The sequence below is a fragment of the Lethenteron reissneri genome, chromosome 11 (assembly GCF_015708825.2).
Source record: "Lethenteron reissneri isolate LAM-NWPU_2019-01 chromosome 11, ASM1570882v1, whole genome shotgun sequence".
NCBI lineage: Eukaryota > Metazoa > Chordata > Hyperoartia > Petromyzontiformes > Petromyzontidae > Lethenteron > Lethenteron reissneri.
In genome coordinates, this window is record NC_083789.1 from 10,711,664 (window position 1) to 10,737,282 (window position 25,619).

Genomic DNA, 25,619 nt, shown 5'->3' on the forward strand with positions numbered 1-25,619 from the left:
ATGGGCCAGGCATCGGGGCTCCGCGCGAGCCCCGGGGTTCCGGTTCCCGACGGTCAACAGCCGTCAGGTCCGAGACACCTGGGGGTGGGTCAGGTGGAGACACGTGAGGATCAGCCTGCGACACATCCCTCCCCGAGTCGACGGTCACATCACACGCTCGGTCGTCACGGCACAACCCGGGGTCCCGCGGCGCCGCGTAGGGTTTCAGTCGGGAGGGGTGCACGTACCAACGGCGTTTTCCCCATTTAATCTGTATACTCTGGGGTCGTGCAACCCGCACAATTTCCACCGGTCCCCTCCATGGTCTCAACAGTTTGGGGGACGTAGCCAACGGTGCGTGTGGACAATGCAGCCAGGCCTTATCGCCCGGTTCCCAATTGTGCGTATGCACCTTCCGTTCATGCAATCGCTCGTTCGCGATCTGCCGAGAGCGTGAATTCAATCTCGCAGCCTCTCGCGCCTCAGCCAATTTGGCAATGTTAAACTTAATGTGGTCTGCCAATTTAGATTTTGCACGTGGCTGTGAAATCCCCAGTTGGACGTCCATGGCCGGATCAGCCTCCCGCCCATACATCAGAAAAAAATGGAGAAAACCCCGTCGCCGCATGGGGTGCCATCCGATAGGCCGCTAGTACCCCCGGTACCTGTAAGTCCCAATCCACCTGGTCGTCGCATACCTGTTGGCACAGCATAGACGTAATCGTCCTGTTCAGACGTTCAACCATACCGTCAGTCTGCGGGTGGTACGGGGAGGTACGTACTTTCTTTGTACCCAACAGGTCGCACACCTCGCGCAACAAAACACTCGAAAAGTTCTTCCCTTGATCCGTCAGCAAGCGTTCGGGGGCGCCTTTGTCCAAAACGTAACCTTGGACAAAGGCGTCCGCCACTGCCGCAGCCGACTGGTTGGCGAGTGGCCACGCCATGGGCCAGCGGGTGAAGTACTCTACGCCAACCAGCAGGAACTTATTTCCCCGGGGTGTAGTGGGAAAGGGCCCCAAGATGTCTAGCGCGACCAATTCGTTCGTGCGCGAAACTTGAATGGATTGAAGCGGTGGATTAGCCGCTATTGGTGGCGGTTTTCTTTTAGCGCACCCTACACACCCCTTAAGAATGTTCGCCACGTCATTGCCCATCCCAGGCCAATAGTAGTCTCGCTGAATGAGGGCGAGCGTTTTGTGAAACCCCAGATGCATGAGTCGTTCATGGGCAGCCAGGACGACCTTACCCCGTACAGCAACCGGCACCACAAGCATGTGACGCCGGGACATGGAGTCCCACTTCATCAAGAGGCCCTGTCTGCACACCCAGGAACCGACCCGCGTTTCCCCGCCTTCGGGAACGTTAACCTTCCGACGTAGCGCGAGTAGGGAGCTGTCGGCCATTTGCAGACGGCCCCACTCGATGAGAGGCAATGCTAACAGCGAGTCCCTCCCCGTGGGGGCGTCGACCCCCGTAGTATCCGTGGCGGCTAGCACCACTTCCGCGGGGACATCGACAGAAGGTTTACACCGCGCCGATCCTAACTGACATGCGCATTCCGTACGCGTCGGCAACCGTGACAATGCATCCGCATTCGAGTGGCGCAACCCCTTGCGGTAAATCGTCGTGAATTGGTAGTCCTGAAGGACCTCCAACCATCGGGACAATTGGCCGGATGGCTGCGCCACCCGCATAGCGTATTGGAGAGCCGCATGGTCCGTGCGAACCGTAAAGTGACGGCCATACAGATACGGCCTGAATTGCTGTATAAAAAACACAATCGCCAGCAATTCACGCCGTGTCACGCAGTAGCGTTGTTCCGCGGGGGACAGAACCCTGCTACCGTAGGCGACCACCCGTTCGACCCCCCCGACCACCTGTGAGAGCACTCCCCCGATACCCGTGTTACTGGCATCCGTGTCGAGCACAAACGGTTGCGTGAAATCGGGGTAACACAAGGGGGGAGCCTGCACCAAGGCGTCACGAAGGGAGCAGAACGCGGCCTCCTCCTCCGGCCCCCAGTGAAACCGCACCCCTTTAGCCATCAAGGCGTGCAGGGGCCTGGCTATGGTGGCAAACTGTTTGACAAAACGACGGTAATAGGAGGCAAATCCTATGAAGCTGCGGACTTCAGTAACAGAGGTCGGTGTTGGCCATGAGCCGACGCATTGCGTCTTAGCAGGGTCCGTCGAGATCCCCGAACGGCTAACGATATGGCCCAAATACCTGACCGATTCCCGAAGCAGAAAACATTTAGCCGGTTTAAATTTAAGCTTCGCGGAACGCATCCTGAGAAACACTGCCCTCAGTCGCTGGAGGTGCTCCTCAAAGCTTCGGCTGAAAACGATGATATCATCGAGGTAAATCAAACAGGTGTCCCATTGAAGGCCTGACAAAACCAATTCCATGAGCCTCTGGAACGTGGCAGGAGCGGAATGTAAACCCATGGGCAATCGGTTGAACTCAAATAGGCCTCCCGGTGTCCGGAAAGCGGTTTTAGGTTTTGATTCGTCATCGAGGGGCAATTGCCAAAATCCCGAAAGCAAATCGAGCGTCGAAAAAAACTGTGCTCCTGCCAAGGCATCCAGCGACTCATCCATCCTGGGGAGCGGATACGCATCGGCCATTGATATTTTGTTTAGGCGGCGGAAATCGACACAGAACCGCAGGGATCCATCCTGTTTTTTAACCAAGACGATAGGAGCACCCCACGGACTGGAAGAGGGCGCAATGATGTCGGCCGCCAACATGTCATTTACTGCCGACTGCACATGCTCCTTCTCGGCTGGACTGAGCCGGAAGGGATTCTGTCGAATAGGGGCCGCGTCCCCAGTCTCTATGTGGTGGCGCAACAGGTCTGTGCAGCCAATGTCGTACTTGTGCCTGCTAAACACGTCAGCGAACTCGAGCAGCAAGCCCCTCAATGCACCCAACTGCACACTGGACAAGGTACTGGACCCGGCACACAACGAGTCCAACCACTCCGTCCCTTCCTCACCTTGGGGATGCGTATCGACATTTGAATCTGCGTGAGCAACGAGCCGTTCCTCGACGGGTAGCGGCGCGGCGTGAGCGAGCACCGTTCCCTGCGTAATCACGGCCGGCCGCGACCCCGTATTCAGGACCACAACGAACGGCTCGCTGTCCCCCCTCACCATGGTCTGGGCCACCGCTAAGTCGAGGTCCCCTTTAGCCCTGTTAGACGGCCCCAATAGAACCCCCTGTGCCCCCGCATCCGCCCCAAGGGGTTTTCTCAACCGAAGGGGTACCAACATTTGCGATCCCGGGGGCACCCGTACAGTCCGGGTTGCCAGCGCCTGCACCGTCGCACAAGCCGTGCGTATCTTATTTGGACTCTTCAAAAACTCAACCCGCCGACCCGACGGAAGCTCAATGCAGGCCTGGTCTATAAGAATTTTGATGGGCATTTTAGACAGAAAGTCCGTGCCTAGTAAACAAGGAACGGCCAACGATGATGATACAAAAATAGGACCCGCCAATTTAATGTCGCCAATACAAATATTCGCCCGAATCTGGCCGATGATTCCCAAAGATCCCCCGTTTGCCGCGTAAAATGGTACGTCCACCGGCAGAAGTGGTCGACATTGTACGGGAAGAATATTATAAATAAGGTCCGAAATAATAGTGGCCGACGCACCCGTGTCCACGAGCACCCGGACCTCAACCCCGTCAATGTACCCCGTTACCACGGACGACCCGGCCGACGCAGCCACAATCCTGTGGGCCAATTCGGACCATTCGACTGCCTTTGGGCCGTACGCGGACCCCTCTCGCCGAACCGAACCCCCGGCGCCCATACACGGTCCCCCCACCGCTAAGCGGCGACCCGAACGTGCCGTGCGTGTGGACCGAACGTGTGAGGTGCCGCGACTTGCCGGGTTCAGTTTGGATGTCTTGAGTCCCTGGTCGTCGTCCGGACGTGGTCCCGCGGTGCGTTGACGCGGGGCCCGGCACCCGGACGCGACGTGGCCCCGAAGGCCGCAGTTGTAGCAGACGACGAGGGACGTCGTAGGTTTCGGTTGCTCCAGCTTGCGGGAGGAGCGTGTGGGCGAACGACCTCCCGTTCTCCACTCCCCCGGTCTCGAACCAGCGAAGGCCTCCTCCCGAGGCACAGCAGGCTGAGGTCCGATGATCGTGGCGGCCGGTGCCCCGTTCTCCACCGATGCGCAGACGACCGTCGGCTTCCGCTGTAGGACCTCGTAAGCGTGGATACTCGTGGCAATCCCCAGGGAGCAGATGTCCATCTCGTCCGCCGTATTAATGGGAACTCCCAATCCGTGAGCCAGCGCCAGCAGCTGCTCCGTCACCATGGCGTCCTTCCCCTCCTTGTCCATGCGGGGAAAAGCTGAATCCGCCAGGGCGAGCAGCGCCGTGCGATAGGCGAGCGTTGTTTCTCCAACCACCTTCCGCCGATCGTAGAACTGGTGGCGACAGGTCGAGGGCGGCCCGAACACCTTGGCCAACAGGTGCAGCGCGGCCTGGAGCGTTGAGCGGGACGACCTCGGGGCAGACGTGAAGGCCGCAAGCGCGTCGTCGTCGAGCATCGCTGGCAGCGCGCGCAGGGCAGTGGTGTCGGACCACCCCGACATTTCTTGATGCGCGATGAACCGTCGCTGGAAGGCTCCCCAGTCGCCCCCGTCCGCCTTGAACACCGACAGCGCGGGCAATCGTTGCTGGAGAACTCGATCGTCGTCGTCGTCGTTGGAACGATTTTCCCGCGCGCCGCTGTGGTTGTAGAAAATGTCGGCTCCCTCTGCAGGCGCAAAATGGAGAGCTCCGGCGCTCGCCGATGACGCGGGCTGCGCTGTGTGGAGACCTCTGGCCACGTGGTGTCCGCGTTTCCCGCCAACCGGAGGCGGACCCTCAAAAATGGCGCCAACTCCCAAACTTTTGGCGCGAAACGCCTTATGGCGGGAACCCTCCAGCCGCGCCGCCTCTTCCAACCCCGCAGGCGTTCCACCGGCCGCTGGAACGGAGATCTCCGCCAAGATCGCAGCGGCGGCGAGCAGCAACTCCGCCAGGCGGGAGTGTGCGTCCTGCAGGCTGGTGTCGGAGGCGGGCGGAGCATCGGCCATTTCCGCGAAGTGCTGCATCGGCGGCAACTCCTCGTCCTCTCCTCCCGAGGGTGGTGTCACCGGTACGTCGTCGTCTCCCCGGTCTTGCACGTGGGAACGAGAAGTCTTCCTTGTGTCCATTCTCCTTGAAGACAGGTTTACTTCTGACGCCAGTTGTAAAGTAGTAACTCGGCAGGAGACGACTTCACGGGTAGCACACTCTTTATTTTCACCAACTTGTAGTTACACGGATGACTAACACCCTACTTCGTTACACGGGTGACCAACACCCACTTAGCTACACGGGTGACGGACACCCACTCAGCTACAACTTCGTTACACGGGTGACCAACACCCACTTAGCTACACGGGTGACCAACACCCACTCAGCTACACGGGTGACCAACACCCACTCAGCTACACGGGTGACTAACACCCACTCAGCTACACGGGTGACTAACACCCACTCAGCTACACGGGTGACCAACACCCACTCAGCTGTACTGACACGGGCTCTTACGCCCCGTAGCCTTCCGGGACACACCCAGCCGGGGTGCCCGTCTCGGCTCTGGGTACCACCGTCCCGACCCACACGGGCGTCGGACTACGGTCCCCCCAGTCTCGGCTCCGAGCCACACAGGGCCCCGGTCCCCACAAGGACGGCGGGACTAGGGGTCTCGGGCCCCTACCTCCTCCACCCCGTCTTCGGTCTTCAACTGGTTAACACTGACCACGAGTGCTCTCGCGCGTCCCCCTTTATACCCCTCCTGCGGACGTCGCTGAGAGTACCCACTTATCTGACCAATCACTGCGCACTCGCTACGATCCTCTTTTCCCAGCTTGTGTGAGCGCGCCTCACCACCGGCGCGCGCGTCCATGCCACGCCCACATCGCGTGCCCAACCCCGCGCCCCGTGATCCATCACTGCCGGCGCACGTCAATACCACCACTACACACAGAACACGGTCAACAGCAACAACAAACTCACGTCAATTTTAGTTTTACCAATTTCCCTCCCCATCCAAGTAACCAGATAATGCCCCCCCCCCTCGCCCTCATGTGAACACACGAACCCCACAGGGAGAGCCACAAACCCAGAGGACGACACAGGCCACAGGTGGACCCCTGCCCGAGTGCCCTTCTCGCCTGTGACCGTCGGTTACGCAATGGCTATAAAAAAAAAAGAAATACAACACTCAACGCATTTGTCAACAACACTGTGTCCTTGAGAGAAATCTATCAATATCCACGTGCTGTAAAGTAGGGTCATTGCCCGAAACGTCACCCATTATACGCACATATCGATGTTTGGGGCCGCAGTGTGATTTATGGATGCGTTCGAGTTTTTCCCGCTTGTGCTTAAGCACCACTGCCAACGAAGTATCACAAAAAAATAACGAATTCCCCACTGAAGTGCACCAGCCCCAGTGGGCCACGGACTTCATAATTCCAACTGCACAGCCGACCTTTGGGTGGTCCACATAAGCCATGACCACGCAAGCCATACCACTCTCTTCACAGCCATGCAATTGCCAAATGGCTCCACACAGGGCGGATTCTAAAGGGGCTATGCCCGGGCCACGTTCTAGAACTTCATATCCAAGCTTTCCCAACAGTTCCTACATTGTACGTTCACAACGTGGACTTGCAATTGTCGTGCTGAAATGCTGCTCACTGTCTTAACCCTCTCCCGTTCCGAGACATCTGCAAGTCGCAGGGCGGGGTACCCGTTCACCGCTGAATCTCGGAACGTGGAAGAGGTTCAGTGTTCATTTTATTTAGAGAGGCGTAGTAGCACCATTGTCTTTAAAGGCATTGTGCTCACCGCAGAGAACCGGAGCGACACAACCGCACTCTGTGATAGCTGGCGTCAAACTGTGCCACACGCCCTCTCGCGTGGCCTTGTGGGAGCCTCGGTACGTCTTCCGATGTGAAGATTTACCGATAAAGTTAGATGTACACCATACGTCATCGGAACGGAATCGAAAGAAAACTGGGAAAGGGTTAAAGTTTATATAAATTCTAGCTATTGGCAGCCTTAATCTAACGTCAACCTCTGGACATGAAAAACGTTGGCTGCTCATGTCCAGAGGTTGGCCTGTGACTTCTGTCGTTATTAAAACTATCTATTCCACACATTTGTAAAAGTTTCTATGGTTATTACAGTTGTCATCGTATTGCAGCTTCACTCCTTAACACGTTTCACTGGTCTTTACAGCCTCAGAGGACAGGAACCAAATAACAGCCCACATCTCTTCCGATGTGCAGTTGTGCAAGGGTGCCACCATCTTTGACCACACTGTTCGCCTGCCATCTTGTGAAAAAAAAATGTTGGAGAGAGAAGAAAATATAATACGCATCGGTGCCAGGGTCATTCCCCGTTCCCTGAGCAATTTTTACAAACATCACAGAGACACACGCGCAGAATAATGTGGTTACAGAAATACCCTCGTGCAATGCACTTCGCAAAACGAGCTGCAGAATGACACAGGTGTTCGTGACACGCTCATTTGCCACTGAAACGAGGCAAAGTGAGATGGATGATGTCCAAACGTGGGACACGGTCGGGGAGAATTTAAAGCCACGTGTCAGAGCATGGTGATATCCAGAATAGTAATAATTGCCTTCACTCCAGATTAGCCCTGTAGACAATACATGAGCTTTATTTCAGCAGAGGGAGAGTGATTGCCACTGTGAGGCTACTCCTGTGAAAATGTGTGAAAGTCCACAGTATTACTCAAAGCCGACGGTCATTATTTGTGGCAATGTACACTTGTTTAAAAATGTGGACCCTTTAAACTGACGTTCAGTATTATGTAATGTAATATTTTTCATACGTCGAAATAGATAACAATGCCGGGGCTAAGCATAATTTGAATTGTGTGCATTCTATTAGGTTTCGCACATACCAACAGCACTTGGACATTTACCACCACTTAACAAAACTCACCTTGGCTGATGGAACTATTATAATATTTTCCACGCTACAGTAAGTCGAGGTTTGTAGGTGTGCCGTGAGTGCGCACATCATCCTGTACCTAATCAGTGAACAAGTGGCGTTTGCGAGAGAAATAAATGCATATTTTTAAATGTAGATTTTAAGTTTTCATGACTGCAGGGATCCATACTCTTTGGTTCTTTCGGTAAAGTTATGTAGGTATAAAAAATTAATAAATTTAATCACGACGTTTCGGGCGCAACACAAGTGTCCGTCATCAGGTGATGCCGCGATAACAAGGTCATTTTCTAGCCTCTTGTTACAGCAGCTCTTTTGCCCACTTCAGCAATTGTTTCTTGCTGTGGTTGTCCCACCTGATGACGGATGCTTATTTTGCGCCCGAAACGTCGTGATTAAATTAATAAAAAATGTTATACCTACTTGACTTTACTGAAAGAACCAAGAACCGGCAAAAGTTGACCCGGTTCTTTGACCACGTTAATATTCATCACGCTTCAATTTTGATTTGGCAGCCGCAACGGCCAATGGGAAGTGGTGGCTGCAAGTGTGTGTGTGTCTATGTGTGGGGAGCGGTAGTGTAGCGGCTAGCGCGCTGCGCTATGAACCTGGCGACCCGGGTTCAATTCTCGCTCACGGTCAACACCAGTGACGATTATCTGAACCAGTCCTGGGCCTCCCTAGGTCGACTCAGCCTTAAATGAGTACCTGGTGCGGTGTGTAAACATCGCCACTGGGGAGACAAAGGCGGTCGGGCATGGTGCTGGCCACCTACCCCCTCGTGTACCGTTCCGGCCTTCATAGGTGCTCACTAACAGCACTTGCCCCTACAGTCTGTTAAGGCTATACAAGGGATATTTGTCTTTGTTTTGAGTGACGGAGAACAGCTGGCATTGTCCGAGCAGGGCGGCTGTCTTACGGACACAAAAGCGACAGTCGTGTCACTGCGGACGCACGAGCTGCGCCCCCCTCTGCTTGTCCTAGAGCCTGGTCACTCGAGGCGCATGCCAATAACACTGTATAACAAAAAATGTTGTTCCTGGGTAGCAAGTATTATTTCCTAATTGCTTATGCCTCAAAAGTACAGAAAATGGCTATTATTCCCCACAAAATTTGCTTTTGTGACCAGGACAATGATATTTAGAAATTTACCTTTTTTCCAGAATATTCCAGATAGATTCAGTGCTGAGTAAACTTGGAGTAACTTCTAGAACATTCTAGAACTTTCCAGTAATATAAATATTAGTATAAATACAGGGGCCTTAAGCCCACCAGTTCAGTTTAGTTCCAGCTGCCTAAGTGGATACATATCTGCATTTTTTTGAGATGGCATCAAGAGGCTGCAAGCATCTGGCAGATGCATTTTGCTATGTCTGTGGCCAATTTATCAAGACAAGAGTGAACAAGTACTCTGTGGAAGCATCTGCTAAGATGTGTGCGGCCTACAAGGCATATTTCAGCATGCCTGTCGGGGATCAAGACAAACCCTTGGGCACCTCATTTCACCTGCGAACAATGCAAAAAACTCTGGAAGGTAAGATGGAGCAGAGGAGAGAAACCCATACTACCCCAACCAAAAAGACCTCAACGACTTGTTCAGAGATCTTGGTCTCACCAAGTCCAATGCCGAGCTTTTGATGTCTAGGCTCAAGCAGTGGAATGTTTTGGATGAAAGTGTGAAAGTTGCAGATCAGAGGAAGTGTCAATAACCTTTTTGCATCTTCTTCACCCGTCAAGATGGGTTCTGCTTCTGCCACAATGTGACCAGTCTGTTCGAGGCAATCAGAATCGCCTGTAACCAGAATGAGTGGCGCCTCTTCATTGACAGCTCATCCAGAAGCCTCAAAGCCGTGCTGCTCCATCATGGTAACAAGTACCCGTATCTTCCCCTGGCTCACTCAGGTGCACCTCAAAGAGGATTACAACAGTATCAAGACCTTGCTGGACGCCTTGAAGTATGATTAGTACGGGTGGGAGGTCATTGGAGACTTCAAAATGGTGGCATTCCTGATGGGTCTCCAAGGCGGTTTACCAAGTTTCGCTGTTATCTTTGCCTTTGGGACAACAGGGACACCAAGGCGCACTACCACAGCGGGACTGGCCACAGCGGACTGAGTTTTCTGTGGGGAAGAACAACGTCAAGTGGGAGCCACTGGTGGACCCCGGGAAGTAGCTGATGCCACCACTGCACATCAAATATCCTGGAGTGCAATGAATTCCCCAAGATGCTCATTAGCAAGGAGAAAGCGGCTTGGAACAGCTTTGTCACAGTGGCCCTTCACTTCCTGGGCAATCACAAGGTTGAAAACTATGTGGAGCTGGTTAAGATTCTGGTGAAGAACTACGGCACAATGGGCTGTCGAATGTCCCTCAAAGTCCATATCCTTGATGCTCATCTTGATGAATTCAAGAAGAAAATGGGAGAGTAATCGGAGAAGCAAGGCGAGTGCTTCCACCAGGATATACTGGACTTTGAACACCGCTATCAAGGACAGTATAACGAGAACATGATGGGAGACTACATTTGGGGGCTGATTCATGAAAGTGATTTACAGTATAATCGTAAATCTCGAAAAACTACACACTTTAAAATCTTTGGTAGTATTTTTTGTATTACTTTAGTATAAATATATGTTAATTTGTATTCATGTGTTGTTGTTTTCTGACTTCATGTGAACGAAAATATACAAATTCGCCCGTTTTCTCGTTGAAAGTAGGTACATTTCTAAATATCACTTTCCTGGTCATAAAAGCAAAGTTTGTGGGAAATAACGGCCATTTTCTATACTTTTTAGGAGTAAGCAATTACGAAATAACACTACCCAGGAATAAAAATTGTGTTACACAGTGTCATGGCCTAGGGCCACTGACAAAGCCCATTTGTTTTCCTACGGAGAATGTTTTTAATTTGCATCTTACCTGCCTTTTGCCGACCGACTTATTGCATAATGTCGTTTGGCTGCTGGGGTAACTGTACTCAGGCGGAATTATGAAAAAAAAATGTTTATTTAACTTGCTTGTCTGAAATTTGTGTTTGAATAGAAAGGAAATTACATGAATATACTACTGCTGGGGGCGAAATACATATATCGTTGACCCCCTTCTCCATGCAAAAAATACAAGTTGTATTTAATTTTAAAAGCGCTTTGCCGTTTCCATAGCAGCAGCCTTTGCGAGCATAATGCGTCCATCAAACCAAGACGAGGGCCAATGGCAAGGCAGTGTGCTAAATGTTTGTCAGGAATAAGATTAGCCGCAGCGTTTACATCATGAGCAAAACAATCAAATGTAGGTTTCAGCCAAGACTGTGCCAGAAGTCTCTGGAATATCACCGTTTATGTGAGCCACTGATTAATATTTTTGATGAAAAAAAAGTAATCACCATCAACATCAGCTGTTGACAATCCACTGCTGGATGAAGGCCTCCCCAAACTCTCCTGATCCTTGCGATGCAACAATCCACCAAGCACTGTCACGCGAGCGGATCTCAACGCTCCGTCTCCTCGGCTGGTAACGAGCATTAGTGAAACGCATTTTGGGGATAGGCGTGCGAATGGCCTCTTTTTGTGTGAGATAAAGCGGGTATGAGACATGGGCAGCCTTACTTATGGCATCAGTAAAGCTGGGAGTCGGAGTGTCATCTCGTGGCCAAAGGCACATCCGTGCTCTGTGTTACATTTGCCAAAACTCTTATAATCCCCCCCCCCTCTCTATATTCAATCGTGACCACAGTGGTGGGCAGTTTGGCGGCTTAAGTATTGCAACTGGAATTACAAGTAATTGGATTGGAACTTGCGTTTAGTGGAGGTGCCAGACCATGAGGCCGTTCAACCGTTGCCACGTTTCACCGGCGTCACCCCGGACTGATTTTTTTTAGCGGCCGCCTGCAACAACCGAGACGTTAAGGCCCCCAAAGATGCATCCCATTGATTCTCGCAGTCTCACGCAATGTTCTTGCTCACGCTTCGCGCCTCGATTTTTACACGCCGTTTATTGAAAATCGGAGCTATAAAAAAGCCACTGTGCGATCGCGAAGTGATGTGGCGCGTGCGGCCGGCTGTGCAATGGCTGCTCTTGAGCTCTTCTCAACTTTGCAGCATTGCTGACTCAGAGGCCACTGAACGTCTCAAAAAAAGGGAGGGTTGTCACGTAAACAAAACTTGTCCAATTAGTTGACTGCTAGAGCACGCCAGTGCATTGGAGAGTAAATCCACGACATTTACAATTCGAGTACGACGTTTCGCTGGTGATTGTAATGCCCAGCTTCGTCAGGCAATTATCCTGAATTATGAAGAAGTCCTGCTCAATATTTTGGACCTTGTATCCTTTGCATTGCCCGCATCCAATCGCTGTACATACTAAAAATAAAATTGACGAATGAGCGGCTGCCGAACCCCAGCCATTTGCTTCTGTTTCGAAGATTTGTTGTTTGCATCATGACGGTTATTGTACAGTAGTCTGATGGCATCCGCTTGTTGTCGTTGACAAAGCACATGGCCTGCAGCCACGTGGCTGAGCTTGTGTGTGCACATTAGGCATGTGCCGAAGCATTGAGTGATCGATTCAAATCCATTCCTAAGGTCGCGATACGTGCATGTTATTGTGCGCGCGAGAATCAATAATTTACAACGAACGCAAAAATATTTGTGAACGATGTGGAAATGTTAACATTTAGGCTGGTGGAGCGGAAAAAAACTGGACAAACTAGGCATAAATAAATAAGAAGCAATACAAGCTAGATGCTAAAGAATGTGACAAGATTAATTTGGAATAAAATGTTGGTCATAACTAAATACTATTCCTTGTGTCACTGGAGAATGTGACTCGTGACATTAACTGCTGCACATATTAATACAAATAGCATTTAAATGTGTAATGACTAACGTGGTGAATACAAATACAACTAAATTGTTGACCGATAGTTTTGGGGTGGAAAATGTTTGATTTGGTTGCAAAAATACTGAAATGTTGCTTGAATATATGAATATATTATTTATTTGTATGACAAATGGCTTAATGCTACGAAAGGCCAGATACACACAAGAGGAACACTGGTCCTTGGAAAAGTTTCGTTTATTGGAGAGCATTTTGAAGAGAACATTACGAGTGTGTGTTCGGAAATCAACAACCTGGATTCTTGTAAAATATTATTTTTTCTTTTTACAAGGCCTATGGCCCACAAACTTGGTCGCTGAAGTGAAGAACAAGAAAGTTGCAAGTTCGCTGAAGAGCCATGGAAAGGAGGATTTTGAGTGTGACGAGGTAGGAACAAACATTATAAATAAATATTTGCGAATCGAAACGAACAGGATAGACGTGACTTGCACGGTGAACGTGAATTATAAATGTGAAGGACATCAGGCGAGGCCAATCGGACGACAGACGTGCAAAATTAATTAAGTTAACAACGAAATGGAGGCCAATGATGGAGGACAGAGAGGCAGACAGAAAATTAGATTGTGAAGAGGAAAACACAATGGGCATGAGGCTTTAGCCGAGCAGAGGGATGTTGTATGTGTATGTATGTTGAACTTATTTCACACCGTACGTAGCCCACCATGCTATTTGCTGAGATGGAAATGAATAATTACCACAATCACGTTATACATATGTAATGACAGGGTGACAGCTGTCGGCCTGAATGGGTAACTGCGGTTATGGGGGTATTGCATAATGCAATATTATAAGGTGGGGGCGTATCTGGGGTAAAGGTGAAAGGCGGAGTTAGTCCAGAGGCTCCGGGAACCTGCTAGAAGGTTCTGGAAGGGGGGTGGCTCGAGGCGGGGCTTGGCCGCGCCGGGGCGCATATAAGGCGGGCTGAACTAGAGGTTTGGGTGCTGTTGTTGGTCCTGGGTCCTGGCTGCGTCGCTGCTCGTCGTCATCTCTTCGTCTTCGACCACGTGGCTGATCTTCTGCAAGACCCACTCTGTAGTCGTCGCTGCACTAGCCGGACAGCTAGCGTAGCGTATGCCGGAGATGGGCTATGTGTTAGGATCGCCTGTGTGTAGCTGCGGTACGTAACGTATAGCCCCGTGTGCTCATAATAAACAAGCGCCTTCTTCTCGATGTGTTTCGGAAGTCACTCACTACACATGTATAAAGCACTGCCTGTGTGCGAATAGACCTCATCCAGTGTCGAAGGGTAAGTACTGATTCGTATGATCTGGCGATTGGGTGCATCTCATCTCATAGCGGTGCCAGTTCTATTCTTCATTTGAATAATTTATTACGTCCATTCTGGTCAATATCCGACCCAGTGGGCTCAGCGGTAGAGCAAGCGGCTCATCAATCAAGAGGCCGTGACTTCGAAATCCCCGCTTGGTGGTTAACTCAGCCCATAATCTATCCGTATAAAATTTGTACCACTTAGTGGGCAAGTCAACGGTGGTTGTCATGTGGAGAGAGACTCGCCCTGACCATGTGGGGTGTGGAGTTTCTACCGCTGGCTCAGGGCTGTAAGAAAGACGTGAACACTGCCCCGATACTTATTTGAGCCAGACAACCACCTCGACTGTCACTCTTTTGCAGTCAATAAAAGGAACTTTTTTTATTGATTTTTAAATGACTTACTTTTCAAGCTGTTTGACATTCACGGCAATGAATAATGCAAAACATTTCATTCCGCCTTGAATTTGATTGCAAGACAAATGTAGACCCCCTGACTGTTCGCTGTACCTGGGCCTGCAGCATCCCCCCTCCTGTCTCCTTCCTGCCATCCCCCTTGGCACTGAGTAGAGAGCACAGGCAATGTGTGCCGAATCGTTTTGTTGTTGTTGTAATATCTCCTTTGTATTTTTTTTTATTTTCCATCCTATACGTACCATGATTTTTCGTTTTTTTTTTCGACCTCATGTGTAATGTCACACCTCTTTTCACTGCTTCGGCTGGCCTCTATTGCACCGTTTTTTGTGTCTCGAGTGGACTGTAGTTAGTCGTCTCTTTGTCCATCCGTGCCATCATTGTGTTCCATTTTTGTCAATCTCTTCCCCTGCCCATCACAAAACAGCGGCCCCATCTCCCTGTGCCATGTCGGTCCGGGCATTACCATGACATTAGCACAACATTATACAATTTCCATATAATTTGCATAATCACACATAATTGCTTCTTGGGCTGGTAATTCGATGCTTGTAAGATTTGGATCGTGAATTTGTATTTGTTATTATTACACAGAAAAGCTAGGGCCTTGACAAGTGTTTGCAGTGGAGGCAATGGTTGCCATGTATCATCCCGGTTGAGTAATTTGCAAGTAATTTGCGGGCAAATTGGCAAATTTTAAGATCGAAGGAGGAGGACTTCTTCCCAATTCTGGATAATCGCTTAACGAAGCTGGTTGTTGCATTCACCAGCGAAACGTCATACTCGAATTGTAAACGTCGTGGGTTCACTCTCCAACGCACCGGTGTGCTGTAGTAGGAACTAATTGGACACGTTTTGTTTACGGTAACAAACCCCACAAATTGGCTGCGGCGGGTGGTGATGGTGAGTTTAACAACAATTTATATTTACTCGATCTAACCCAAAGAAACCACACTTATTATGGTTACTGTTGGTCGTGAAAACCTACTACTACGTGTTAAACTGTCACATTTCGACCATGACGCCAGTACATAATGAGCCTACTCTTGCAAAGCCCGTCACGGGATCAGTTTTTTACCATCCGCTCCGAAGCAACTGGGGGCGTATCTTCATGGTTAATGCACCCACGGTGATAACCAGGGTGGCCTGCCGGTGCCGAACCACGAACCCACTGCCGCAAGTGGAGAACACGCGACCGCTGTCACTGCCCCCTGTCAACGTGTCGATGCATTGTTGAAGCCCATGCTTAGTGCTTGGGAGTTGACCTATTAGGCAAGAGTGAAGCTAATAGGATATGCCCGCATCTGTCATTGGATATTGTGTTAGCATAATGAACAGAATGCATTGGGTGTTGTAATAAACAAAGTGGAACTTGTTAGGATTGTGTGTGCGTGCACGCGCGCTTCAGCTCGTAGCCACTTTGATTGCGGAATCCTTCAAGTGTGCCACGTGCGCTGTGAAGTGCAGTCCGTGTAAATGCGTACAATCGAGCGCAGCGTGCGAAGCGTAATTGTTCCCGTATTTTGCACGTGTCTGTGTGTATGCATGCTGTAAGATAACAAATACTGCGGTGTGCCCCGGTCTCGTCGGATCTCGGCAACGATGGTCGTCTAGCCTGGGCAGCGCTTGAATGGGTGACCACCGTGCATTACAAACAGCGAGGTTTGCTCGACGTAGCTACGGGCTGATGTTTTGAGCAATGGAAGGCGGCGGCGACGACGGCGCAGCAACACCAATCGTTGTATTGTACAGGGCTTCCCACATTCATGATGCCAGCCCATACCTGGGCGGCGCAGTGAGGTATGGTCAAATAAATGCACACGGTGTTGGGAGGCCCTTGTTCAACCAGTGGATTGACGCGTGGGCTGCACGCCTCCTTGTGAAACAATATTTTTTGTATATATAAATAACCATGTGCTCCAAAAATAAATTTTGCTTTGCGGTCTTCCTTTCAATTATAATGCTCCTCAAAGTTTCTACGGCGATTGACTCGGGCCGAAAGGATGCGCAGAATGTGTCACTAGCTTCGCTGTCCGCTGCTTGAAATGCGTTTTAACTTGAGACGGCATTTGCAACGCAAAGGACAAGTGATTACAATTTGCCGCGACGCAATTAATGGCAGTCAGATCCTTATTTTTGTTACCGTTAAAGGGAGCAGCGGAGCCAAGGGGGGGGGCGGGGGGAGGTGGAACAACCACGTAAGAGCCCTGGACCAAACGGAATAATTCAACAGTCGATTTAAAATTCAGCAACGCTCCTCCTCCTGCGTTGATGGTAAAGCTCGCAGGGTGGAATGCATACCAAGTACGTCATGCATATTCTCTGAGACGTCGCCATAGGACGGAACGCGATACTCTGTAAACCCCAGGCATAATTTGGATTGTTTTAAAGCTCAGAATAAAAATATAGAGGCAATTAAAACACAAACGTGTTTTTGTTGTTGTGGACTACCGGTTCATCATTCACTTGCGCAAAGAAGAGGATAATTCAATGAACGTTCAACACACGCTGTGCTCACGTTTCTTGAAATGAGTTTTTAGTTGTATTGTTGATGGATATTGTTTGATTGGATCTCTCTCTCACATTCGTGTCACAGGGTCATGTGCGATTGTTTAGCATACAAGGCTGCGCTGATTGCTAATGATGGCATTGTAGGCTTGTAGGTCACAGAGGTCAAAGTTGTTTTTTTTTCTTCTGAAAAATCCCTCATGGGAAAACTCATTTTGCAAACGTCTGAATTTCCAATTCTCTCCGCACGGTTTTGTTTGTATCATTATCAATATTGATAATGATATGGCATTACTAACGTTCACATTATTCACTCGCACAGATACATCATTGCACTATCGATCCAAATATAATAAAAAAATGTATTTTTACGCAATTAATCACGTGCGTCTCGTTGGTATAAAGTAATTGCATGAGCATATTAGTGAGATAGCGTCTCATTGGTCAAGACATTCGGGCAATTTACTTTCATTGGAAGTAACGGAATTCTATTTTTATCAGCCAGACTGACAATAAAAGTCTCCGATTCCCTCCTCTTCCACCTCTGTGATTTTCACTCGTCAGCTTTGACGGAAGTAAACGTTAAGATGCGCATTTTTATTTTATCTTGTCATCTTTCATCGGTGATGCCCTCTTAAAGCATGTAACGTGCGTGTACGTGCAAGTGCACGTGTACACGCGCGAGCTTGTCTGTCAAAACTGTAAATCTCACCTCATTTCCAGGCACCTGTCAAATATCCCTCACGTCTCCTCACTCGCACAGAAGACAATTCACACTTCATCGCATATAAGCGATTGCTCTGAGCGCGTACCGTACCTTAAATATATATTTTATACGTTCTGTTTATAATAGCCAATTACGCAGCAGTGTTGTTGCCCTTATTATTAATGCTTTAAATATCTCTTTAACTGCTTTATTATTGTTTTCGTGCAGTGCTGCCAATTATCGAATGAAACCCTCTTGAATGCTGTAACTCCTGCCTGCAGCTGAGCTGTGCTTCAAGCCGCACGAGAAGCTGAGATTCTTACGACAGAGAGGACCCGGCATGACGCGCCCCCCCCCCCCCCTCTCGTGTGTTCCTGTCACTTATCCTCCATACCAGCTCTGCTGCCCCCCCTTTGTGCTCCGCCAGCCCGAGTTCCGGTTCCTGCAGCGGGAGACCGAGTGATTTGTCTTCTCGCCGCCCGTCGCCAATTAACTCCCTCGGAGCCAAAGCGCAAAGGCGGAGCGTTGCGCGGGCACGCTCTCGCAGGCGAGCACGGCGAAAGGTGTGGCCCTGCAATTGCATGCCGCTGCTGTCGGGAAGAGCCTCCAACTCGAAACGGCTCAACAGGCACCCCCAACCCCCACAACGCCCCCCAGCCGCCCCTCCGCAGGGTGTCGTGGCCTACTCCTGGAAATGGTGGACGTACCCACACTTTAGCCAACCACACCTGACCTGCTGCTTGGACAGAGGCGGTAGAGAGAGAGAGAGAGGGAGGTGATGGGGGATTTAATAAACCGTGCGCAATTTATTTCGACTGCCTTGCCGGGAGATCGGACTGGATTGCGAGCCCAGAGTGTGCGAGCCGTTGCACCCCGGGGTCGTCGTCGTTGTAGGCATGGGGGTTTTGTTGTTGTTGTCCCTCTGCTTGCGTTGGTCAAGCGAAGAGCGACGTCTGTATGCGGTATCCCTTTCTAAACTAAACTACTAAACTATTTTATTTTACCGGGCAAGGCCCACTGAGCTATATAGCCCTTTTCCAGAAGCGACCTGTTTATCATAAATGATAGCTAAACGAAATGGCTGATCATGTGGACATTCATTGGACATTTATAGCAGCCAAATACTCTAAACGCGTGATGTTGATTCTGAACACGGAGGGAAAAACCGGAGGACCCAGACAGAAAATCCACGCGACCACGGGGAAAAGATTCACACTGCAAATATACAGTTGTCAGGGTCTGGATCGACTCCATGGCCTCCTGCCTACCAGGCGAGATAGTTAACATCTCGCCACGGCAGCACCCGCGGTGCATGCGCCACTCTCGCTCATCTCCGCGAGAGCTCAAACCCACGTCCTCGGAGGAGAAGGATCATCATCATCATCATCCCAACTTCGGCATTAGCCCCGTGAGATGCCCGGGTATCCATTATGATAATAACCTCCCCCCCCCAAAACGATGACAACCATCCCCTGACAGCTGTCCATATGGATGGTCAGTCATTTGCTAATTGCGTACAGTGGACATCGAACAATATGGCGGTCGGAAGACCATGTGGCGTGTGGTTGAGAAGATATGTTTTAAAAAATACCGATGATGTCCCCGTTATTAAATCAATTAGTTTTGTCAGATCCAAGCAGGGTTTAGTTGTATATTGGGAGTCCTGTTTTTTTTCGGGGTTTGTCAGGGATTTTTTTTTGCAATCTGGAATTTGAGCCATACCAAGCTGAAGAGTGCACTAAGAAGCGTGGGGAGGTGCGTGCTTGTGAATTGAAGAACCTGCGCGGGTTAGAGACATTTTGCATTGACTTTTCAGGAAAGTGAATGGGCCTCGCTAAGGTGCATCGCTGGAAGGGACAATGGCCGGTGGTCGAGACTAATGACAGAGTGGCAGCCAAAGGAGGGAAGATGGAGGAATACATTGAGCTCATGCACAGGCGTGCGAATGATGGTGACGGCTTGGGGTAAGGCCGTTAACCAGCAGTCGATAGGTCATGGCTGCTGATGATTACGACGATGACACACTTGTATGAGCAATATTGTACTGTTCCCAAACAATTCTACTGAATTAAAACACCAAATCAGGAGGAATAGAAACCGTTTATGGCGAGAGAAAAATACTTATGTAAATTATGTGAATAATTTGGAATTCGCTCTTCCTTATTTTACCCAGTAGGGCTCACTGAGCTGGTATAGCTCGTTCTCAGAAGCGACCTGGCCACAAATAATAGCTCAATGAAGTGGCTTATGTGGAAATGTATAGTAAGCAAATACTCTAAACGCATGTTGATTCTAAATGTGGAAGGGAAAAACCGGAGGACCTGGAGAAAAATCCACACAACCACCCACGGGGAGAATGTGCAAACTCCAAATATACAGCAGCAGGCGTCAGGGTCGGGATCGAACCCACGACCTCCTGTATACCAAGCGAGGTAGTTAACATCTCCTAGCTACCGGGACGCCCACGACGAAAAAGCGTCGCGGCAAAAAATGTCAGTGGCTGACGTGGAGACGGTCGTTTTTGTCGTGAAAAATCTCCGGACTCGCACGAGCAGCGGGCAAGCAATGTCTCTTGTGATCGTATAAAAAGTCACAGCGCGTTGGTGTAGATTCATGTCAATAAGTATTTCTTACCGGCTGTACAACAGCATCACCACGCTGCAGTGGCTGCTAGGGACATCGGTGTAAAAGTGCCGTGAGCCGTTGGAGGCCGATTGAATGCCGTGGAAGCCATTAATATTAAACTGCTGCCAGGCAACTTTTGAAATGCTCTAATTCCGCATGATGTTAACTAAATGGATTTCCACCTTCAATAGAAGTTTTCACCTGAGCGATTTAAAATGTATGACTTTTCCCCACTATAATTCTTCTGACGCTAAATGCATTTTTTGTCTGACAGATTAAAGAGGGGGGGGGGGTCATGCATACGCGCGGATGCTCTGACCGCTGTCCAACGTGAGCGTTTTTCTTCGGAAATATTTTATTCGCTGTCAGGCAAAAACGCATTTGGAAACGGTCCTCATTGCTCTGCGTTGAGTCTCCAAGTTCTGGGAAACAATTTGATCGATTTTGGCCGTTTTCTCTAAGCCAAGTCCCTATAGGTAGTGCAAGATTCTCCAGAAAGTTTAGTTCATCATGGATCATCGTTAGGAAAGTTACAGTGACCCACCCGCTCACCGTGACAGACGGTACGGATCGACAGAGCTAACGCGTGAGCCGTTTGTATGTATGTAGAACTTCTTTCGCACCATACGTAGCCCCCCAAGCGTGCTAATCGGAGGTGCGAACTTTTCTTTCAACCCAAACTTAGAAAGCATGGCGAGGCCTCACCTGTCAAAAGTGCCAAGTGGATGTCGTGGACAGGCACAATAAGCACGCAGCCGTGACGACACGGCCAGAGGGCTGGCAAGGTGCCGCTGGGGTGACGCGCGCGTCTGTGTGTGTGGAGTCACAACGCGTGTGTGTGTGTGTGTGGAGTCACAACGCCTGTGTGTGTGTGTGGAGTCACAACGCGTCTGTGTGTGGAGTCACAACGTGTGTGTGGAGTCACAACGCCTGTGTGTGTGTGGAGTCACAACGCCTGTGTGTGTGTGTGTGGAGTCACAACGCGTCTGTGTGTGGAGTCACAACGTCTGTGTGTGGAGTCACAACGTCTGTGTGTGGAGTCACAACGCGTCTGTGTGTGGAGTCACAACGCGTCTGTGTGTGGAGTCACAACGCGTCTGTGTGTGGAGTCACAACGCGTGTGTGTGTGGAGTCACAACGTGTGTGTGGAGTCACAACGTGTGTGGTGTGTGTGTGGAGTCACAACGCGTGTTTGTGGAGTCACAACGTGTGTGTGTGGAGTCACAACTCGCGTCTGTGTGTGGAGTCACAACGCGTGTGTGTGGAGTCACAACGTGTGTATGTGGAGTCACAACGTGTGTGTGTGGAGTCACAACGCCTGTTTGTGGAGTCACAACGCGCGCGTGTGTGTGTGTGTGGAGTCACAACGCGCGTGTGTGGAGTCACAACGCGCGTGTGTGGAGTCACAACGCGTGCGCGTGTGTGTGTGTGGAGTCGCAGCCCGCGTGACCTCGTACAACATTTGCGAGTGTGATCGGCCAACGTGTGAGTCACGGGCCCGGGTGTGCAGGAGCAAGTTCTGAGATCCAAGGACGAATGACTGAGAAAGATTTGTTTCAGCGCAAAGTGTCCTGGGGAGTGTGCGTCTCCCTGGACATCAAAATTGGTCATCACGGAGGAAGGCCAGACCTACTGTTAAATATTAATTGCAAAAAGAATAAGAATTCATCGCCGTTTGGCAATCGACTGTGGAATGAAGCTCCCTCCTCCCCCCACCACTACCCCCCGCCCTCCCCGCAATGCTTTCATTCGTCACCAGAGTCGTTGGGCCATACTTCACCACGCTGGTTGAAGTTTAAAAGGAGAGTGGGGAGTGCAAGACCGGTTCAGATATCACTCCCCGCGGATTTTAAGCCCTGGCTGGGAAATTTAACTCGCAACGAAAATAGAAGCAGTTATTACTCGAATGAACACGTGGAATACATTTCGATTTAAAGCTTTCGTGACTGCAGGGATTCATCTTCTTGGTTCTTTCGGTAAAGTCACGTAGAAGGGAAATAATACAATAATAAAAATAAAACATAATAAAATACAATTCTCACGACGTTTCGGCCACAACGCAAGCAGCCGTCCTGCTTACATTTATTTTCCTTCTACGTGACTTTACCGAAAGAAACAAGAAGACGTGGAATACATTTACAAACTTGTGACTGCGCAACAATCTTGGTATTTATTTGCAAACACAAATTGCATTCAAAACTGCCTCAATAATAATAATAAGCTCCGGGAGCTTGTAAACAAAACCGAGCGAGGTTAAAACTCGTTTCCGACGCGAACATTTTGAGGCCCCTTAACCCACGGCATGACTTTACACCGGTGGACGTGAAGAGCGTTGCCCGAGCGTGGAACGCAAACGTCGCGCGATGAAACACAACGGGGTAGAGAAGGAGAGAGAGACAGGGCCCCGAACCGTCACGGCATGAGGCGAGGCCGCACGGCTCGATTTGACCGATTCCAGAGGGGGAGACGGGCGGCATATTCGGCGGCGTCTCTCTCCACGGCCAATCGGTGATGAGCAATGGAAGCCGCCGTCGTCACTTTGCCAATATTTGCAAGTTCACAGCAGAAGGGTAAATTATGCCCAGCCCCGTCTCTCCCCCTCCCAGTAAAGATAAATTCTCGTGCCCTGCACCCGGCACCATCTCGGGGTGTGCCTCCCGGCGTTTTCCCATTAACTGTGCTCCGCTGGCTCAGGGAATTTGTGTTTCCCCGTTCAGAGCGAACAAATCACGATTCCGGCTTCTGTGTGCACGCGTCGTCAAGGGCTAAGGTGCTTTCCAGTCTGTGAATTCATGAACGAGAATATTATCGCGGTCGTCATCATCACCGTCGTCATCATCTCAATTCTTCCAGCAACACCACTGCAGTCTTAATCGTTACTTTGGTGAATTACGGCCCTTTTGTCAATCCGCTACCAAATTAGGTTTCTCCAAATGCCTTTCAGTCATGGGGGTGGGGGTTGCTTGACCATATTTCAGCACCCTGGCCAGTGCGGTGGGTGAAGGAGGGGGGGAGGGAGGCCCCATGACTGGTTCAGATGTCACTCACCACCGATGTGAACCAAGGCTGGGAATGAAACTCCGGTTTGCTGGATTCATGGAGCGAATCGCGCCAAGCAACGTCGTGTGCCAACCCTGTTACGTCTTCACGACCGCTGACACTGCTCAGCACGGGCGCAGAAATGGGCACATGCTGCGCGTACACGAAACACTAAATAATTTCAGGCCCCGGCTCTCGCGCCATTTGAGTGTCCGTGGGCCTCCTTTGAGTGTCCGTGCGTCTCGCGGTCTTTGTGCCGCCCCGCTCTTTCGGCGCGAGTCTACGTTTGCCCGAGCCGCCCGGTTGAGATCTCGACGCTTGGGACTGCGGCAGGCGTGTGTGTTGGTGGAGCCGAGTTGTTCGTACTTCAATTACCCCGCGATTATTATATTGCGCTCGTAATTTTATTTTCTCCGCAGGGCCTCAGGTGTTCAATTCACCAGGCCAATTGTAATGCAAAAATCAATTTGGGGGGGGGGAGGTGGTCCTATATGATTCATGTGGCAGGCACGCATTGATCCGTAACAGCACTCTCGTGTGGAAACACCAGAAGATATGCTTCTTTTTTTGGTTAAGGGGGAGCTCAATACCACACCGCGCTGCACTGTACTTGAGTGCGATGGTTTCCTCGGCGGGCCTCTCTTTCACGGTGGCAGACGATCAGTCATTGTACGGATTTTCACCCGTCTCCTCCCTTTAGGGTTTCATTTGTCACCGGCTGACCTTCGCACGTGGGTACTCAGGCCCCCCCCCCCATCCTGCTCCTCGCAGGGCAATGAACTGCGCCGTTGGCAAAGACAATTTGTTTTGTGGCTTGGCGGGAGGAGACGGTGAAGAGAGCGGGGTGTCGAGTTGCCGACTTGTTGAGATGCTCCAGGGGAGGAGGGAGGCACTGACAGTCGCGATTGTGTCCATGAAGCACGCGTCTCCTCGATTATTTAGATTATTTTGCTGCTATGAATTTCCACATGATGAGCCACTTCGTTGAGCTATCATTTGTGGCCAGGTCGCTCCTGAAGAAGAAGCTAATAGCTCAGTGGACTTTACCTGGTAAGACAAAACTAGTTTAGTGTCATCTTTATATAAATATTTTTTGAGTGATTTGTTTACCGTTTCTATAATTTGCACTCCGAGTGTATTGTTTTGTTGTTGTAATGTTCTGACCTGGCCCCACTGGACAATTGTGGAAAGAGATTCACAGCTCATTGCATTCCTGCAGAATAAATTAATATTCTGATGATAACGCTGTCGACGGATATTTACAAGTTTATAGTGTCGCTGGCCGCACTTGAAATGAGAAAATGTAATATCGCAATGTCTGATTGCTATTTGAATTACTTAGCGTCCTCCACAAAAGCACGTAATTATTATTGTTCGTTCCGTATTGTATCGTTTTTCATCGGACTAGGACGCAATATGTAGCGCAGAGAGGGTCGTTACCTATATAAGCAGCAGGTGGTTCACCAGCATTTGTTCAAGCAAGCCTGACTCTGCTGATGAGCCACTGCATGTCCAGAGTTTGCGTGTAATAAAGCAACGCCGCTGAAACGACGCACTCCCAGTAGGCCGTGTGGTAGATGTATAGGAAAGAAAATCGAATATTATTCACTTAGAGGAACAAAGATGGGTAGGAGGTGTTATATACTGGATCTTCTTATTTATTTAAATATAAATAAAGTGGTATATATATTTTATGTGTTCGTTCTTTGTGGTTCATGCACCATGCTACGAATCCAGCGTTCCGGCTAAGGCTGTGATCAGTGGCACGTGATATCGGAACCGGTCCTGGGCCATCCCCTCTTCATGAACTCGCCACTGCTCAGTGTGGTGAAGATTGTTCAAACAAACCCATGACTTAACATCACATGGGGAAAGCCGTCATCCAGCATTGGAGTGATGAAAGGCTGAACATATGCATTTAAACATTTAAATGGTATTCATTATTCATCACTACGTACGTATGCAGTCCGTACGATGGCAGATTTCTATTTTTAGCGGTGAATTATGGGCCCACTATTCATTTCTGCGGTGTAACAGATTTGATTTGTGTTTGATTTTCTTTTACATTCAGATCGTCCCGTCAAATGCGAGATAGCACGAAATGGCTGCTGCTGTTTGGGGCTGCGAGCATCACATGCCATGCTCTCCT

The 25,619-nt window shown here is 50.0% G+C and overlaps 1 protein-coding gene across 3 annotated transcripts in view; it reads left to right on the forward strand.

Moving 5' to 3' along the window:
- LOC133341452 (sodium/calcium exchanger 1-like) overlaps positions 1 to 25,619 on the forward strand; it is a 140,139-nt gene that overhangs the window by 82,085 nt on the left and 32,435 nt on the right. Inside the window, exon 1 of one of the 3 annotated variants that reach the window (XM_061550097.1) lies at positions 13,286 to 14,026. The exons of the other annotated variants lie outside the window; for them this stretch is intronic. The gene's annotated coding sequence lies outside the window, so the exon portion shown is untranslated. Of the gene's footprint in view, positions 1 to 13,285; positions 14,027 to 25,619 lie in introns of those variants that run through there. 3 annotated transcript variants of the gene reach the window in all.